We start from the raw sequence: 18,756 nt of genomic DNA, 5'->3' as shown, positions 1-18,756 counted from the left end.
CTTTTTTCTTCTTGTGCTATGGGAGTCCTGTTAAGGAAGTCTGATCCTAAGCCAACAAGTTGAAGATTTGGACCTACTTTCTCTTCTATAAGATGCAGGGTCTCTGGTCTGATTCCGAGGTCCTTGATCCATTTTGAGTTGAGTTTTGTGTAGGGTGAGAGATAGGGGTTTAATTTCATTCTATTGCATATGGTTTTCCAGTTTTCCCAGGACCATTTGTTGAAGAGGCTATCTTTCCTCCATTGCATATTTTTGGAACCTTTGTCTAGTACGAGAAAATTGTATTTATTTGGGTTTGTGTCCATGTCCTCTATTCTGTACCATTGATCTACCTGTCTATTTTGGTACCAATACCATGCCATTTTTGTTACTATTGCTTTGTAGTAGAGTTGAAGATCTGGTATTGCAATACCCCCTGCTTCCCTCTTGCTACTGAGGATTGCTTTAGCTATTCTAGGTTTTTTATTCTTCCAGATGAATTTCATAATTGCTTGCTCTATTTCTGCAAGGTACATCATTGGGATTTTAATTGGAATTGCATTGAATCTGTATAGCACTTTAGGTAGTATAGCCATTTTGACGATATTAATTCTGCCTATCCAGGAACATGGGAGATCTTTCCATCTTCTAAGGTTTTCTTTAATTTCTTTCTTTAGTGTTCTGTAGTTCTCATTGTAGAGGTCTTTCACCTCTTTTGTGAGATTGATTCCCAAGTATTTTATTTTTTTCGATGCTATTGTGAATGGGGAAGTTTTCCTAATTTCTCTTTCTGAAGATTCATCACTTGTGTATAAAAATGCATTGGATTTATGAGCATTGATCTTGTAACCTGCTACTTTACTGAATTCACTTATGAGTTCTAAAAGTTTTCTGGTGGAATTTCCAGCTTCCTCTAAATATATAATCATGTCATCAGCAAACAGGGATAGTTTGAGTTCTTCTTTTCCTATTCGTATCCCTTTAATTTCTTTGGTTTGTCTGATTGCTCTGGCTAGAGTCTCAAGGATGATGTTGAATAGAAGCGGTGAAAGAGGGCATCCCTGCCTTGTTCCAGTTTTTAGGGGGAATGCTTTCAGTTTTTCACCATTTAGAATGATATTAGCCATGGGCTTAGCGTAGATTGCCTTTATAATGTTAAGGAATGTTCCCACTACCCCAATTTTTTCTAGTTTTTTGAGCATGAAGGGATGCTGTATTTTATCGAATGCTTTTTCTGCATCTATTGAAATAATCATGTGATTCTTGACTTTAAGTCTGTTGATATGGTGAATGACATTTATTGATTTCCGAATGTTGAACCAACCTTGCATCCCTGGGATAAAACCCACTTGATCGTGGTGCACTATCTTTTTAATATATATTTGTATGCGATTTGCTAAAATTTTGTTGAGAATTTTTGCGTCGATGTTCATTAAGGATATTGGTCTGAAATTTTCTTTCCTCGATGTGTCTCTGTCTGGTTTAGGTATCAGGGTGATATTGGCTTCATAGAACGAGTTTGGTAGGGTTCCCTCCTCTTCTATTTCATGGAATAGTTTGAGGAGTATTGGAATGAGTTCTTCTTTAAAGGTTTTGTAGAACTTGGCTGAGAACCCATCTGGTCATGGACTTTTCTTTGTTGGTAGGCTTTTGATGACCTCTTCTATTTCATTGCTTGAAATTGGTTTATTTAAGTTGTGTATGTCCTCCTCATTCAGTTTAGGTAATTCATATGTCTCTAGAAATTTGTTGATATCTTCGAGGTTTTCTGTTTTGTTGGAGTATAGACTTTCAAAATAGCTTCTAATTATGTTTTGTATTTCACTCGTGTCTGTTGTGATGTTTCCTTGTTCATTCCGAATTTTAGTAATTTGAGTTTTCTCCCTCTTTCTCTTTGTTAGTGTGGCTAAGGGTTTATCAATTTTATTTATTTTTTTCAAAGAACCAACTATTTATTTTGTTAATTTTTCCAATTGTTTCTTTTGTTTCGATTTCGTTGATTTCGGCTCTGATTTTAACTATTTCCTGTCTTCTACTACTTTTGGTATTGGTCTGATCTTCTTTTTCTAGCGCTTTGAGCTGTATTGTCAAGTCGTTTATTTGTTGATTTCTACTTCTTTTTTTGAATGCACCCCATGAAATAAATCTTCCTCTAAGTACTGCTTTCATAGTGTCCCAGAGATTTTGATATGATGTGTCTTTGTTCTCATTTACTTCTAAGAATTTTTTTATTTCCCTCCTGATGTCTTCTGTTATCCATTCATCATATAATAGTGTATTATTTAATCTCCAGGTATTGGAGAAGTTTCTGTTTTTTATTCTGTCATTTATTTCTAATTTCAATCCATTATGATCTGATAGAGTACAAGGTAGTAGCTCTATCTTCTTGTATTTGCTAACAGTAGCTTTGTGGCATAAAATATGGTCTATTTTAGAGAAGGATCCATGTGCTGCTGAGAAGAAAGTGTATTCGTTCTTTGTTGGATGGTATATTCTATATATGTCCGTTAAGTCTAAGTTGTTGATTGTGTTGTTGAGATCTATAGTTTCTTTATTCAATTTTTGTTTGGACGATCTATCCAGTGGTGAGAGAGGTGTGTTAAAATCGCCTAGTATTATTGTGTTGTGGTCTATTTGATTTCTGGAATTGAGAAGGATTTGTTTGACGTACGTGGATGAGCCAATGTTCGGGGCATAGATATTTATGATTGTTATGTCTTGCTGATTTATGCTTCCCTTAAGCAGCATGTAATGTCCTTCTTTATCCCTTCTGACGAGTTTTGGTTTGAAGTCCACATTATCTGAAATGAGGATGGATACTCCAGCTTTTTTGCTGTGTCCATGTGCATGGTATGTTTTTCCCCATCCTTTCACCTTTAGTCTATGGGTTCTCTTTCTGTGAGATGAGTCTCTTGCAGGCAGCATATTGTTGGATTTGTCTTTTTAATCCAATCTGCCAGTCTGTGTCTTTGATTGATGAATTCAGGCCATTGACATTCAGGGTTATTATTGTGATATGATTTGTATTCCCAGTCAATTGACTCATATTTGTTTTTGACATGATTTGGTTTCTCCTTTATTTGGCTATTCCTTTAGGCTAGCGCCTCCTGTTGCTGATTTGCATCATTGTTTTTCATCTCTTCCTCATGGAATATTTTGCTGAGAATGTTCTGTAATGCTGGCTTTCTTTTTGTAAATTCTTTTAGCTTTTGTTTATCATGGAAGGATCTTATTTCATCGTCAAATTTGAAGGTAAGTTTTGCTGGGTATAAGATTCTTGGTTGGCATCCGTTTTCTTTCAGGGCTTGGTAAATGTTGTTCCAGGCCCTTCTAGCTTTTAGGGTCTGGATTGAAAAATCTGCTGATATTCTTATTGGTTTCCCTCTGAATGTAATTTGATTCTTTTCTCTCGCGGCCTTTAAAATTCTGTCTTTATTTTGTATGTTAGGTATTTTCATAATAATGTGCCTTGGTGTGGGTCTGTTGTAATTTTGTATGTTTGGAGTTCTATAAGCCTCTTGTACTTGGTTTTCCATTTCATTCTTCAGATTTGGAAATTTTCTGTTATTATTTCATTGAATAGATTGTTCATTCCTTTGGTTTGTTTCTCTAAGCCTTCCTCAATCCCAATAATTCTTAAATTTGGCCTTTTCATGATATCCCATAATTCTTGTAGATTCTGTTCATGATTTCTTACCATCTTTTCTGTTTGGCCAACTTTGCTTCAAGATTAAATAATTTGTCTTCAATGTCTGAGGTTCTGTCTTCCAGATGTTCTGTCCTATTGGTTATGCTTTCTATGGAGTTTTTAACTTGGTTTATTGTTTCCTTCATTTCAAGTATTTCAGTTTGTTTTTTTTTTCAGTATCTCTAACTCTTTATTGAAATGATCTCTTGCTTCCCGTATTTGGTCTTTTAACTGTTGATTGGTGTGATCATTTAATGCCTGCATTTGCTCTTTCATTTCCTCCTTCAATGCCTGCATTTGCTCTTTCATCTCCTCATTAGCTTCCCTGATCGTTTTAATTACGTACATTCTGAACTCCCTTTCTGACATTTCTTCTGCTGTGCTGTCATTGGGTTTTATTGATGTAGTATCTAGGTTTGTTTGGGACATTTTCTTCCCTTGTTTTCTCATATTGGTCAGCTGTCAGTGGGACCCTGAGATATTGCAGTTTTCCGCTATTGGCTTATAGTGTCCAAGTAGATTTCCAGTGTATCACCTCCCAGCCTTCAGTAGCCTGATGTCTTGGAGGAATCTGATAAAGCAGCACATCCGAAGAAAACTGCCCCTAGCCCCCTACTGGTTCCACGGTTTGGAAGTGGCTCTGTGCGGAAATGCTCTCACTGTGGGCCTGCACCATGCAGCTGGCCGTGTGGGAGGAGCCCACTGCCGGAGTGTGGAAGGCTACCTTGGGAAGATTCTAGCTGCCCTGCCCGGCTCCGATAAGCTACCTCTATCTGGGCCTGCCAACCGGACCAAGCTTTACCCAGTGGGCAGACTCACCTGTGGCTCTATTTCAGTCCTAGTCTCTCAATGCCTCCCCATCTTAACTCCTGGTTTCTGGAGCGACTGGAGGTGCAGTCTCCTTCTAGGCTGCCATCTTGGATCGCCCTGTGAAGAGAGCCTGCAGCCGGAGTGGGCAGAGCCACCTGAAGAGGTCTCTGGCTGCCCTGCCCTGATCCCAGAGGCTGCTTGCGGATGGAAGCTCTCCGTTGGTTCGGGGGCTTGTGGCTGGTTCTATGTAGAAAACCTCTCACTGGGTGGTCTGGTCTGAGAAGCTATCCTTGAAGGGCACCTCCCACCGCAGGGGTCCAGGCTACTTGGGGAGGTCTCTGGCTGCCCTATCCTGGTCCCTGAAGCTGCTTGTGTGCCGGAGTATGCTGCGCTGCAATGGCTCTGGGACTCGGAGCTTGTTCTGGTCAGAAAGGCTCTCACTAGCGGGCCAGTTCCTTTCCGAGAACCTGGAGAAGCTGGCTGTGTGGGCAGGGCCCGCAGCCGGAGTGCACAGGGCTGCCTGTGGATGACTCTAGCTGCCCTGCCCGGCTCCGATAAGCCACCTCTATCTGGGCCTGCCACCCGGGCCGAGCTTTACCCATTGGGCAGACTCACCTGTGGCTCTATTTCATTCCGAGTCTCTCAATGCCTCCCCTTCTTAACTCCTGGGTTCTGGAGCGACTGGGGGTGCAGTCACCCTCTAGGCCGCCATCTTGGATCACTCGACATCTAATATTATTAACAATTAAAAAGTAGTTTGAGAAATATTAGAGATATTTTGATAGTGTAAAAAAGCAATGAACTTTGTTACCTGAACACATTAGAAACTTGAAATTATTATCATCACTAATTTTGATTGAAACCTGAAATTATTATTACAATCACTAATTTTAATTATTACAGAAATCAAAATAAGAATACTATATCAACTTGTACTCTGTTGTTTTGACTATTATGTATTAAAATCTAGTAATTAGGCTTGAGAGTCTATCACAACTATTATATATTGCAAAAATATTTTAATAGTGTAAATAGCTTCATCAGTCACATTTATAAGCAAAATGTATATTTTAGTACATTGTTTGTAATACATCTGTTTTTCAAGATGCAAATTTCAGCAGAAAACCTCTTCAATGATTTTGAAGGTTAAATTATTCTAGTATAATTATCTTAACTACACCTTAAAATTATTTCTACTTAGATTGGGATTACCAATAAAGATCAGCAGAAAATTCTGGCTGCTGTTAAAGAACTGGAGGTAGAAGAAATAAATTTGGGATAGTTACCTGAAGTGAAAAAGTTGGAAGTCAGGTAAATTTAACTTATCAATTTATATTACTATTATGTAGAATCAACTATTCTTGTTGAGATTAATATTGATAATGTCTGTCATTTGATTTTATAACATTATTTTCTCAAGGAAAGAGATTTTGAAATATTCTCTGTTCAGAAATCAGATACCCTTTGTAAAGTCCATTTTTATAGTTATTTTACTAAGAAGCAAACCAGCACACCATCTTAACTCACATCAAAACATTAATGCTTTATTTTTTATTGCATCTTGTTAAATCAGACTATATAAGAGATACCATGCTTTCCTAGTATAGTTCTTACACTCTTTAAATGATTTTAGATGTCAAACAGAAAAACATTAGAGTAGTAATATTTTCTCTTAATAAGAAAGTATTTCTCATATGATCTTGGATATATTTTTAACCTTTATTATGTGAAATATGTTATCAAGATATAAATTTCATTTCCAATATTATAAAGTTGTTAAGCACTGATTACTAATACTCCAAAGTCTATTTGATTTTATTAATAAATTATAGAGAAGTGAATGTTTTTTAACTTTTTATTTTAAAAGAATTGTAGATTCACATATTTCAGAGATAAAAAGGGAGGTCCCATGCTTTCTTCATGCAGTTTGATCCAGTGTTCATATTTTACATAGCTGTAGTATAATATCCAAACCTGACAATCTGCAGAGCTTATTTGTATTTTACCAGCTATGCATGCATTTATTAGTGTGAGTATATTTAAGTATGTAATTATATCATGTATAGTTTCATGTAACCACTGTCAACACTTACAATATTCCTGAACTACTGGCTTCCACATCCAACCACATTATAACCATACTCATCTCTTTCCCCATTTTAACACCTAGCAAATGATAATTTGTTCTTCATCTTTTATAATATTATTTCATGAATGTTATATAAATAGAATTGTGCAGTAAATGTCTTTTAGAAATTGACTTTTTGTGATCATTGTTAAGTTCAGTCAATATTGTTGCAGGTATCAGTACAATACTTTAATCCTTTTTGTGGATGAGTAGTATTCCATGGTATGTTTTAACCACATTTTAATCATTTACCCATTGAGGGACATTTAAGTAGATTTTAAAATCTGATTATTCCAAATTAAACTGCTGTGAATAAGATTCTTTCCTAAAGTAAGTTTTTATTTCTCATGGTAAAATGTTCAGGAGAGCATTTTAAAAGTTGCATGGGAGCTACACTTTAGTTGTTTTATTTTTATTAACTATTCCCCTTTTTTCCAAAATGTCAGTATTATCTTATGTTCAACCAACTATATATTAGTGATCCAGGTTCTCTGCATACTCATCAGCATTTGGTGTAAGCACTAATTATTTTTAGCCATTTCTACAGGTGCATAGTGATGGATCATTGTGATTTTATTTGCATTTACCTAAAGATAAAGGTGTTGAATATCTTTTCATGTCTTATTTGCTATTTGTGTACCTTTTCTGGTGAAGTGTCTCTGTCTCTTGCCTATTTTATTTTGTCTGTATTGTTTTTTAACATTGATATTGGGAAGTTGTCTAAATTCAAGTCTTCTGTTGGATTTGTGCTAATTTTTTTAGTCTATAATTTTTTATTTTCATCTTAATGTGGTCTTGCATACAGCAAAATTTTAATCTTCAGGGCTAGCATTTCCCTCTTATAGATCCTACTTTTAGTGTCAAGTTTAAAAAAATTAGATTCTTAATGTTTTTTTAAGTCCATGGTACATTTTCAGTTCATTTTTGTGACTGTATGGTACAGGCTGAAGTTCATTTGGGGACTCTGGATGTCCAATTGTTCCAGCACTGTTACAAAGGTCATTCCTTCTGCAGAATTGGTTTTCCTCTTATTTGTTAAAACTTAATTGGACATATTTGTGTACAGTCTTCTGGATTCTCCATTCCAGTTTCTTCAGGTGTCTGTCCTTCTGTAATTATACATGACTATCTGCCCTTATCTGAAATGCTTGGGATCAGAAATATTACAGATTTTTGTAAGTGTTTTTGGATTTGGGAATATTTCCATAGATGCTACCTGTTGAGCATCCCTAATCCAAAAATACAAAGTGCTCAGAAATTTGACTCAGATTTCAGATTTTCCAGTTAGCGATGTTCAATTTTTGCCATACTGTCATGATTATTCTAACTGTAAATGGACAGACTTAGCATCAGGAAAAATTATTCCTGTCATTTTAGTCTTTCCCAAAATTGACTTGGTTATCCTGGAACATTTCCCTTTTCATATATGCTTTAAATTAAGCTATTCTATGTCTACAAAAAACTTTTTCTGGGATGTTTATAGTAATAGCACTAATCCTATGCAAATTGACGTCTTAACTATGTTAAATCTAGTAAATCCATGAGCATACAAGTTCAAGGTTTTCCTTTAATCAGCATTTTGTAATTTTATTGCATCAATCTAACAATATACAGAATTTAAGCCTTTCATTATCTTTAGAGCATTGTTAGTGGTACTGACTCTTTTATTTGTTTCCACATGCATTTATTTGTATCTTCTGATTGTGAATATTTCAACTTTGCTGAACTCATTTATAAGATCTCACAGGGTTTTATTCTAGGTTATTTGAGATTTTCTATAGAAATAGTGTGGTCTGCAGAAAAATCTGATCATTTTTTTCTTTCCAGTCTTTGTGCTTTTTTTTTTTCTTACTTTATTACAGTGGACAGAATTTTCAGTATTTTGTTGAATAAGAGGTGAATAATGGGCATTCTTGTCTTCTTCTCATTCTTAAGGGAAAATTGCTCCTTTTATTTATTTTTTTACTATCAACCATGAATTTAGCTTTGTAGGGATTTTTGTAGATACTATTAAGAGACAGAATATTCAGCTCTGTTCATATTATTCTAAAATTTTTTATCATGAATATTTGTTGAATTTTATCAATGCTTTTTCTATTGTTGCCCAGATTCTTCTATGGTCTGTTGGCAGGTTGAATCAAATCCCCACAAACAATAGGATCATATTTAGTAAGAAGAAATGAAAATTTCTACAGGATGGGTTAGATATAACTAAATGCACCTGAAGAATCACAAAAGTTTTAGTGGATTGATAATTTTATCTTCACAGTGTCACATGCCTAGCCACTGTTAGACCAAATTAATAGAAATATGATGTCAAGAATAAATAAAGTAATAATTTCATTGCACATAATACAGCTGGAGGGCTTTTGCTTATAGAAGGATTTAGCATAGAATAGAAAATCCATCACATATGTTTGTGTGTGTGTATATATATATATATATATATACTTGATCCTATAATATATACAATCAGATAAATTAGAAATAATATTTAATTTATGTATGATTTATCAAAATACATAAGTGCATTTTACTGTTTTGTATAACTAAGAAAAATTGAAAAAAAGAAAACCCCTAAGACTTCTTTTGCTTTAGATTATGATTGTATATTTAGTAATTTTTGTAATAAAAATTTTGTATGTAGACATTAACTATAGCAAAACACCTTGATTTTGGAATCCTGAATTACCCAGAAAAGTTGTTTTTCTTCTACAAATTAATTGTGAGCTTCTCCTACTTAGCAATACTACCTGATAAATAAACTATGAGATTTTCTTTATTATGATATCTTTCTTCATTATTTGGAGTATCTTACCAACTACGTTTTCCCTCATCTTCTGCTTCTCATTGTACATGGTAACAGAGTCTTTTTCTTATGTATGCTTCTCTTAACTCATTGTTTCCTGTTTGTTCTTTTAATAATTGGAAAATTCTCATCCCCTTCTCCCTTTTGGATTCATTGGGCTCAAAAAGTAACCATTATTATCCTGGTGACCCTGATGCTAATGCAGGAAGGACACAAATTTGAGGCTAACCTCCTAAATTTGGTGAGGCACTAAGCAAGTTAGGGAGACCCTGTCTCAAAATAGAAATGGCTTGGGATGTAGCTCAGCATTAGAATTACCCTGGATTCAATCTTCAGTACCAAAAATAATAATAATAATAATAACCATTATTACAGACACCAAATTTAGCAATAATGTCTGTGCAGAGGACAAATACAGATATTTACCTCTAGAGCCCTTAAAAGTGCCTGGCAGTAGCTAGGTATGATTATACATGTCTGTAAATCCCACTTACTGGGAGACTGAGACAAGGGGTTTACAGGTTGGGTGTCAGTATAGGCAACTTTGTGAGACCATGACCTAAACTAAATTTTTTTTAAAAACTGGGGATATACTATATAGCTCCACTGTAGAGTGCTTGCCTACCTTGTAGAAAGCCCCCAGTTCAATCCCCAGAACCTCCTGTCCCTACCACAAATGTACCTAAAATCCTATGAGTTCCTTATAAAGAATCTCATTTTTCTGCCTCCTCAGAATCCTCTAATCTTACCTTCAATACCAGAGTAGTATTGTTTCTAATATTCACAATCACCTCAAAAAAATACTTGGGAATCAATCTAAGAAGAGGTGAAATACCTCTACAATAAAAACTGCATAACACTAAAGAAAAAAGTTGAAGATGGCCTTAGGAGATGGAAAGATCTCCCATGCTCCTGGGCAGTCAGAATTAATATTGTCAAAATATCCATGTACCAAAAATGTTATACAAATTTAATATAATTTCTATTAAAATTCCCACGACAGTCTTCATAGCACTAGAGAAAGCAATTATGATAACATTTGAAAAAATAAGAGACCCAAAATAGCCAAAGCAATCCTTAGCAAGAAGAGCAAAGCAGGCAGCATCACAATACCAGACCTCAAACTACACTACAGAGCTGTAGTAATAAAATCAGCATGGTATTGGCACCAAAACAGAAATGTAAATGGTATAGAATAGAAGAGACAAAAACCCACATAAATACAGGTATCTCATACTAGAAAAAGGTGCAAAAAACACTCACTGGAGAAAAGATAGCCTATTAAAAAATGGTGCTGGAAAACTGGAAAGTCACATGCAACAAAATGAAATTATCTCACACCCATATCTCACACCATGCATGAAACTCAACTCAATGTGGATCACAGACTTAGGCTCTAGAACCAAGAATCTGTAACTACTAGAAGAAAAAATCAGATGCAAATCTTCACCATGACAGCCTGGATCTGACTTCCTTAACAAGACTCCTAAAGTACAAGAAGCTAAATCAAGAATCAATATGTGGGATGGACTCAAACTAAAATGATTCTTCTCAGCAAAAGAAACAATCAATAAATGTGAAGAGAGAGCCTACAGATTGGGAGAAAATCTACCACATGCACCTCAGATGAAGCATTAATCTCTAGGATATACAAAGAATTTTTAAAAACTTAACACCAAAAAAAAAAAAACAAATAACCCAATCAATAAATGGGCTAAGGAACTGAACAAATACTTCACAGAAGTTATAGTCAATCAACAGACATATGAAAAAAATGTTGAAAATGTCTACCATTTAGATAAATGAATATCAAAACTGCTCTAAGTTTTTATTTCACTTAAGTCAGAATGGCACTTATCAAGAATAAGTGCCAAGGATGTGAGGAAAAAGATACACTCATATATTGCAATTGAGAATGCAAAATTGTGCTACCACTATGGAAAGCAGTATAGAGATTCCTCAGAAACTTGGAATGGGACCATCATTTGACTCAGTTATCCCACTTCTCAATTTATACCCAGAGGACTGAAAAATCAACATACTACAGTGACATAGTCACATCAATATTTATAGCAGCTCAGTTCACCATAGCTAAAGTATGGAACCAAACTAGATACCCTTCAACAGATGTATAAATAAAGAAAATGTGGTATGTATGTATACATATATACATACATATATATATATATATATACACACACATATACATACATACATACAATGTAATATTACTTGGCTTTAAAGAAAAATGAAATTCTGGCATTTGCTGGTAAATGGATGAAGTTAGAGAATATCATGCTAAAAATAAGCCAAATCCAAAAATCTGAAGGCCAAAAGTTTTCTCTGATATGCAGATGCTAATTCACAATGTGGGGGGTGATTGGGAAGAATTTAGTTTCTGTATATTATGTAGAGAGTATTGAAGGGAGGGGGAGGGGAAAAAGTAAGGAGGTAGGAATGATAGTAGACTGAAACAGACATTATTACCTCATGTACATGTATGACTACATGACTGATGTGATGCTACAATATGTATAATCAGAAAGATGAGAAATTACACTCCACTTTTGTATGAGCTATCAAAATGTATAAATGCATTCTACTGTAGTATACAACTAATTAGAACAAATAAAAAAATTAGAAACATATTTATTTATTATGACATTTCCTCTTCTCTTAAATGCATTGTGAAGGATTTCATTTGATACTTTAAAATAGTAACATTTTTCCACTGCAAAGTACCATTTTTCATTTCAAAATATTCCATTTTTCTTCTCTTTCCAGAAATAATGTTATAAATGAGGCTGGTATATTTAAGTTTAAAGTTCCAGAAATGTCAATGGATATGTGGTTTCTGCATATGGTCTTTGAAAACATATGGGGAATTAGTAAACATGATTTACAGTAGTGATTCCATATCTGGTCACATCAGAATGACCAGAAGAACTTGATGTATATATTAGTCTTGTTCTTCATTGCTGGGGATATAACTTTACAGACAAATTTTATTGAATAAATAGCCAGTGAATTACAGTATTCTGTAAAATGTAATACTTGAAAATGTAATAGTATCATCACTAGGGCAGCTTTTCTAAAGCTAACATTGTAACAATTATAAACAAATGGATTTCCATACCATTTTAAAATTTAGAGAAGTCTTCCAAGGAATAATATATATTATCCCTATTTCTTTAAAACTTTGTTATGAAGTTTACCTCATAGGCATTTCCCCTTCTTAAATACATTGTGAAGAAAATCATTTGAGAAGATTTTAAAATCAATAAATTTGAATATATTTGTTCATTTTGTTTACATTTTTTTCATTATTGTTTCTGTGTAGGAGTATGCCATACTCTACAAACTGACATGCAAATTAATTTTTTTTGGTATTATTTTTATACTGTCAGGGTTACCAGTATAAAGTATCTTTTTGGGATTTAATAGACTTAAAGAATGTGCAGAATTCTGAATGGGTCACTTATTAAAACTACTGAATTAAAAAAAATAAAACTAGCAGACATATATTCCAGGAATTTGAAATTATTATTAAATCAAAGACTTGTTTTACATGCTGTTATGAAAACATACTTCCCATTTGTTCAAAGACTTTTTTTTTTTTTGGTGCTGGGGATTGAACCCAGGACCTTGTGCATGCAAGGCAAGCACTATACAAACTGAGCTATTTTCCCAGTCCTAAAGTCATTTTTAAAAGAAAAAAAATTGTCATTAAGTCTATCAGCAGGAAAAGTTGAATTTATTGATGATAATCTCTTGGTAATGTAACTTCAACAATTTAGCTATTGATTTATTTTAAGATGCTTTTCTTGTATGTGTAAAAATTTTTACAATAATTTCTGTTCCAAGAATGTATATGCTTACTTCATTTACTTTTTTCCTACTTTAGTAGATTTGTGGAATTAAAAAACAGGTCAGTTTTTAAAAGTTGCCATTCCACAGCAACTCTCAGATATTTTTAACAGAAATAATGAATTTTCGTTCATGTCTGAAATTTTTATCAATTTCTGCCCAGATGTTTTCTCTTAGCTCTGAGCTACCTGAAATTTACTTGAATGTGTCAAGTTTCTCACAGTTCTGATTATGGAGAAACTGGTTTTTCTCAAAAAAGAAAAATTTACATAGATAAAAAATATTACATGTAATGTATTATTCACCTCTATTATTTATAAACATTCTAAGGAGTGAAGGGTGGGTATTTAGTACAGGGTTAGGAAGGATAATAGAATGAATCAGACATTATGAACCTATTTGTATATATAATTACATATCCAGTGTAATTCTATATCATATACAACCAGAAGAATGAGAAATTATACTCCATTTATGTATGATATGTCAAAATGCTTTCTACTGTCATGTCTACTAATTAGAACAAGTAAAAATATTAAAACTAAATGTTACATCCAAAAAATGATTGAATTAGATTATATCAGTATAATTTTTTTATCAAGATTATTTTGAACCTTGGTGTCATGGAAACATACTCAGAATGAGCATAAAATATGCAATGTAAAATAACATGTGAAATATAATGTCATTTGTGTACATTCCTAACAAAACTACTGGAATTAAATGTGTATTATAAGAAAATATTACTGTAGAATATTTTTCAGTTATTTTCAGTTATTAATACCAGTTATTATCTTTGGGTGGTAAAAATGTTGATTCTTGAATTATTTTCAGATATTCTACAATGAGTACATAGTACCTAAATATAATGCTTTTATTATAGATTTTAAGTTTTATCTTAATGCTTGACTTCAAATTTTAAATATGGAGTATTATATTTATTAGTCTGCTACATTGTGTTATAACAAATAATTTTTAAATCTCTGTCACTTGTAACATTGAAGTCTATTTCTTGGTTATTACTGAATAACTGTGGTAACTCTCCACATGGTTAGTTGGGAATAGGGTAAAGGAGCAGTCCCAGTCTCTGATAAGCTCTTTCTATGGCAAAGGAAAAAAAGAAATACACTCATCAAACAGCAGAACCAGTAGGCCAGTTGGTGACTTTTTAAGCTTGTGTTCAAAAGTCACACAGTGATTTCCAATCATATTTTATTTGACAAAGCAAGTCACGTGACCAGGCCTCATGTTACTGGGGCCTAAGCTATAATTCTCTGACAAGGATGGACCTGGTTATAGTTAGCTTAGGTAAAACACACACACACACACACACACACACACACACACACACACACAACACAGAGACACAGCTAATTTGATTAAATAAGCCATACCTATGTAGTATTTGCTTATTTTTAATAAATAGGTGCAAAATTATTAGGGCTGTCATACAAAGTTTTGTAGGTTATATAATGTGTGGTTTTGATGTATATGGTAAAAATGGTACTCTGAAGAGTTTGTTTTGTATGATTTGGGTGTCTGTACTCAGTGGCTCTGAAAATAATGTCAAAAGAAATGAATATAATTTCTTTATATTGATTAAAAGTGTGATTTTGCTAATAATATTTGCTCATTTGATCTGAGTTCCTTATTGAGTCCCTTCCTGTTTTTAGAATAAGAGCTGAAAATTAATATTTCACATTTATATCTATAAATCATCTACTAGAATTACATAACTGATATCATTTGATATTTCCAGTGGCAACTCTGAATGGATAATAATTTCCTTGAGTTCATGAAATATATTTCATGTTAATGAATTATTTGTTGAGTAGTTATTTTTAATTAGTAGTAAACAAAATTTGCATATTGAAAGAGCACTAATATCTAAATTGTAAGTATATATTAATATCACATGGAAAAAAATACAAGTAATTAGTGCTATGGCTTGGGTAGCAATAATGTCTTATATTCTTTAAGTTCCATCCTTTCTATAGTAAAGACTAGAAAGGAAATGGAATAAAAAACTACATGTATTTTGAAAATGCTTTTATAAATACTTTCTTTTCCTAAGTAGTATAATTTTTTTATTTTCAATTTGCTTATCAAAAGCAACTGTAAGGTCTTTTTCTTTTTCAGTGACATATATATATATATATAGATATATATATATGTCATATATATGGATATATTTTTTTATGTTCATAAAGTTTATATTTTATAAATAATATTTCCAACCTAATTTTTTCAAGCTAACAGATAAGACTTTTCTTTATTGAAAATGTTATATATTTTCTTGTAAGTGGTCTTAAGGAAAAATTTTCTATTAATTTTACTTAAGGATGACATTGCTTGCTTTTGATAATGTATCTTCCTAGAAATGGTGGAAAAGAAACTTTATATGCTCTATAATGAAATAATTCTACACCTAAAAATTTCTACTTGGATTTAAAAGTGTCATTTGGTTCTTTAGTAATAGATTTTGTGTACATTTTTATTTTAGTAGATATTATTAAAACCTTCTCCAGAAAGGTTAGCTCATGATCTTGTCAACTCTTAATGTTAATGATCTACTTAATTCTTATCATTTTGCTAGAATATAGCATTTTATATTCCCATATTATCATTTTAATTTTTGTTTCTTTTTCTCTGAATTAGCTGTTCAATCCTTTGTTTACTTAATTATTGAGTTGTGTTTATTGGTACATTTCACTGTAAATTAGTTTGTGTTACTGAACCTAATCTAGTCAATATGTCTTCTCTTAGCGAAAATTGGTAGTTACCTTATTTATTGTGCTTGACCTTTTTGTCTTGAAATCATCCCCTGTATTGTAATTCATAGCAAATTTTAACTCCTTAATTTCTTCTACTGCTGAAGCTACTTTTCCTTTAATGTCTTTTTTGTTCTCCCTTGATCAATTTTCCTCTCTTCACAGCATGCCCTTTTTCTCTGTGATCTTTGTGACCATAATTGTGAAATTACTCTTGTGATTTGTTAATATGTTCACAAGAAAGGCTGAATTCCAGATAATGGTTAGTGAAAATAAAAATGTAACTTTTTTTCCCATGGAACTCACTGAACCACTGAATTTTATGTAAACTCAAGAGTCTAGACCTCAGAGTAAATATCCTTGTAAGACCTGCACTATCTACTGCTTACTAGTGGTTACCACCTGCCTCTCATCCTAATTGCAGTCATTTCCATAATTAAGTCTACTTGAATGCCAACTGTTTGGAAGACACAATTCTTTGTATTGCCTCCAGCAGTCCTCTGAAAGTCCTTTTGTCACCATTCTAGAGATATGGAAACATTTGGCTCAAGATTAGGCTTGTGCTAGATTATAAAGCTAATAAGTGTGGAAGTTGATTCCGAACTCAGCATTAGTCTTGATGCAAGAGTCTGTGCTTTTAATTATTATGCCATTGTGTTTTCTCTCCATCCCCTATTCTCCTCACCACCCATCCTCAAATTCAGTTCTCTACTTGGCACCAACTTTAATGGAAAGTAAATAACTGAGAATCATTCCAAATTCTTTCTATTATTTTGCATGAAATCTATCATGAGATTTTTCAATTTATCCCAGAAGTTTCATAAACTCCACTCAAACTCCTCCTTCCAATGAGACTGACAGATCCTTAGTTTAAACTTCATCATCTCTTTAATGCATGTTTCTATTAGTCTCCTTGTGATTCTTTCTACTTTTGCTTTTGTGTTCCTCTAAGCCACATCACTCTCCTAATAAACTTTCTTCTACAAAAGCCTGATTTTATACTTTCTTATTTAAAATCCTTTAATAACCCAGTTATAGATCTCACTTATGAACTAGTATTAATATTAGTTGTTGGTGAGGATTGGAAGAAATAATATATGTAAAAATAACTAGTGGTCTCTTCATATAGGACATATTCAAATATTGGTACTTCTATCTTTCTTGTTCGTGTATCCCTTTAGGTAACAATGTTATAGTTGTGTGTCCACATTCACCTTGAAATATGAGATCCTTAAGATTCAAAACTTATTTTTCCCCCTTTTAATTGGTATAATACAAGAACTAATTCAGTTCCTAATACATATTACCTGATCTATAAACATTTTTAAAGGATCTATTAATTTTATAACTAGATTGTGTTTCTAGAGCAGTAGAAGGAAGTAAATTGCTCTTAAGTGATTTCTATTTCTTTGTTTCCTTTCTTTAGTGGTGCTGAGTTCCTCAACTTTCTTCTGAAATTAAACGAACAGTGTGGCCATTTAATAACTGCTGTACAGAATATATTTACTGAATTACCTGTAAATTCTCATAAGGTATTCCAACAAAATTATTAAGTGAAAAAGTCTGAATGCTGAAGAACACTACAAATAAGTTCATGATAATTCAGTAAAAGTACTGATCTGGTAAAATATCAGTTGTTCAATGTAATATCAAATTAAGTAAATAAATATTTTTCCTTTGCATACAAATTAGTTGAAAAATACTGGGTTATCACCCACAAGCAAAGGAAAATAAATAAGACAAAAAATTAAACCGATCCCTGTAATGAACTTCCCATTTTTTTTTTATGGATATAATTTAACTATTTTTTTTCATGTAAGTGTGCCAACAGTTCACTTGCATTTGCACTTTTTTTTCCTTTTTTTAATTATTGTAAACAAAGGGATACATGTTGTTTCTTTTTTTGTAAATGGAGTAAAGTCATACCATTTGTGTAATCATAAATTTATATACACTAATGTTGTCTGACTAATTCTGTTATTTTTCCCTTCCCCCACCACCAATCCTCTTTTCCCTCTATACAGTCCCTCCTTCCTCCATTCTTGCCCCCTCCCTAACCCTAACCCTGACCCTAAAACTAACTCCTCCCATCCCCCATTATGTGTCATCATCCACTTATCAGAGAGATCATTCGACCTTTGTTATTTTGAGATTGGCTTATCTCACTTAGCATGATATTCTCCAATTGCATCCATTTGCTCGCAAATGCCATAATTTTATCATTATTTATGGCTGAGTAATATTCCATTGTATATATATACCACAGTTTCTTTATCCATTCATCAATTGAAGGGCATCTAGGTTGGTTCCACAATCTGGCTATTGTGAATTGAGCAGCTATGAATATTGATGTGCCTGTATCTCTGTAGTATGCTGATTTTAAGTCCTTTGGGTATAGGCCAAGGAGTGGGATAGCTGGGTCAAATGGTGGTTCCATTCCAAGTTTTCTAAGGAATCTCCACACTGCTTTCCAGAGTGGCTGCACTAATTTGCAGCCCCACCAGCAATGTATGAGTGTACCTTTTTCCCCTCACCAACACCTGTTGTTGCTTGTATTCTTGATAATCACCTTTATAATTGGGGTGAGATGAAATCTTAGGGTGGTTTTGATTTGCATTTCTCTTATTACTAGAGATGGTGAACATTTTTTCATATGTTTGTTGATTGCTTGTAGATCTTCTTTTGTGAAGTGTCTGTTTATGTC

At 33.2% G+C, this 18,756-nt stretch overlaps 1 pseudogene; it reads left to right on the top strand.

Moving 5' to 3' along the window:
• LOC124973170 (ankyrin repeat, SAM and basic leucine zipper domain-containing protein 1-like) overlaps positions 1 to 18,756 on the top strand; it is a 48,493-nt pseudogene that overhangs the window by 24,392 nt on the left and 5,345 nt on the right.

Source organism: Sciurus carolinensis (genome assembly GCF_902686445.1).
Source record: "Sciurus carolinensis chromosome 14 unlocalized genomic scaffold, mSciCar1.2 SUPER_6_x, whole genome shotgun sequence".
NCBI lineage: Eukaryota > Metazoa > Chordata > Mammalia > Rodentia > Sciuridae > Sciurus > Sciurus carolinensis.
Note: the sequence above shows the minus strand (reverse complement) of the source record. Positions and strands in the feature narration are given on the sequence as shown.